Source organism: Schistocerca piceifrons, chromosome 3, assembly GCF_021461385.2.
Source record: "Schistocerca piceifrons isolate TAMUIC-IGC-003096 chromosome 3, iqSchPice1.1, whole genome shotgun sequence".
Lineage (NCBI taxonomy): Eukaryota > Metazoa > Arthropoda > Insecta > Orthoptera > Acrididae > Schistocerca > Schistocerca piceifrons.
The window spans coordinates 576,718,442-576,720,530 of record NC_060140.1 but is presented as its reverse complement, the minus strand read 5'-3'; the positions used below and the strand labels follow the sequence as shown (position 1 = coordinate 576,720,530).

Sequence of the window (2,089 nt, the reverse complement as noted above, 5' to 3'; positions counted from 1 at the left end):
ATGGATTGGGAAGTGAGGCAGCCACTGAAATCAAGCATGTTACGTTCAGTTGCATGTTGTTCCACAAGGTGGTCTACTTTGCTCTCGGCCACAAGTTGGCAGTGGCTGCTCATTCTGGCAGACATGTCGTTGGAAGTCATACCAATATAAAAAACTGTGCAATGCTTCCAGAATGAGATTTTCACTCTGCAGCGGAATGTGCGCTGATATGAAACTTCCTGGCAGATTAAAACTGTGTGCCGGACCGAGACTCGAACTCGGGACCTTTGCCTTTCGCGGGCAAGTGCTCTACCAACTGAGCTACCCAACCACAACTCACGCCCCGTCCTCACAGCTTTACTTCTGCCAGTACCTCGTCTCCTACCTTCCAAACTTTAACAGAAGCTCTTCTGCGAAACTTGCAGAACTAGCACTCCTGAAAGAAAGGATGTTGTGGAGACATGGCTTAGCCACAGCCTGGGGGATGTTTCCAGAATGAGATTTTCACTCTGCAGCGGAGTGCGCGCTGATATGAAACTTCCTGGCAGAGTGCTAGTTCTGCGAGGTTCGCAGAAGAGCTTCTGTTAAAGTTTGGAAGGTAGGAGACGAGATACTGGCAGAAGTAAAGCTGTGAGGACGGGGCGTGAGTCGCGCTTGGGTAGCTCAGTTGGTAGAGCAGTTGCCCACGAAAGGCAAAGATCCCGAGTCCGAGTCTCGGTCTGGCACACAGTTTTAATCTGCCAGGAAGTTTCAACTGTGCAATGGTTGGATCAGAGTTAGTACATGATGTGGATGACTTCACAGGTGGCCTGGACCATGACTGAGAGACATAAACCTGTGACAGGATGGAACAGGAAGTGCTGGGTGGATGGATTGGGCAGGTCTTGCACCTGGGTCTTCATCAGGGATATGATCATTATGTTAAGGGGGGATTAGGTATTGCATACCAGTCCAGGGTGGTACTGCAGACCCCTTTGTGGCTGGTTCTTAGGGGTGTTTGAAGGATTGGGGGTCACTGAGCAAGGAAGTTCTAGTCACTGCAGATATGCAGTCCCAGGATGACCAGGTAGTACAGGATTGAACAGAGGTGAGGATGGAACCATCAGAGAGGGGGAGGTCAATATCTAGAAAGGTGGCACGCTGTGTTGAGTAAGATGAGGTGAAGTGGATGGAAGAGAAGGTGTTGAGGTTGTGAAGCAACAAAGGTAGAGTGATTTCGCCCTGAACCCAGATCATATAGATATCTTCAATAAATCTGACCCAGATGAGGGGTTTGGCTTTTTGGGAGGCTAGAGAGAGATATCTTCTAGATGGCACATACAAAGGTGCCTTGTTGGTTCCCACAACTGTGCCACAGATTTATTTGCATACATTACCTTCAAAGGAGGAGTACTTCTGGGTTAGGATAAAATTAGTAAAGTGTATGAGAAATGGATAGTGGGTCTGGAGTGTTAAGAAAGTGTTCAATAGTTATAAGACGATGGGCATGAGATGTATTGGGATATAGGAAGGTGGCATCAACGGTAATGAGTAGGGATCCAGGAGGTAAAGGGGTGGGGATGGTGGAGAGTAGGTGAAGGAAGTGGTTGGTATCTTCGACGTGGGAGGCTAGTTTAGGGGCAAGTAGTTGGAGGTGTTAGTTGATGGCTGAAATTCTTTCTGTCAGGGCACAATAACAAGGCACAATGGGGCATCTAGGATTGTTGCATTTGTGGATTTTGAGGAGCATGTATCAGGTGGGTTTGTGGGGTGTCATAGGGGTGCTGAGGGAAATGGATTCTGTGTACAAATTCTCTGAAGAGGCTAAGGCTTTAAGCAGGGATTGGAGGCTGTGTTTGAAATCTGGGGTGGGATCACTCTGCGAGAGTTTATAGGTGGAGGAGTCAGATAATTGGTGGAGACCTTCTGCTAGAGTGTCACTGTAATTCGTAACAACAGTTGTGGAACCTTTGTAGGACGATTAGGCTATTCTTTTTTCTACTGAAGGTAATCTGAGGAAGGAATCTGGGAAAGCATGTTGAGGCTAAGTTGGAGGTAAGGAATTCGTGGAATGTGACCAGCAGGTCATTAGTTAGGAGGGAACAGGGGACTACATTTGGATGGTGCTCTG

At 47.7% G+C, this 2,089-nt stretch overlaps 1 non-coding gene across 1 annotated transcript; it reads right to left on the bottom strand.

Moving 5' to 3' along the window:
- Positions 1–235: 235 nt before the first annotated feature.
- Positions 236–310, bottom strand: Trnas-cga. The gene has a single exon. It is a non-coding gene; the product is annotated as a tRNA-Ser (tRNA).
- Positions 311–2,089: the final 1,779 nt, after the last annotated feature.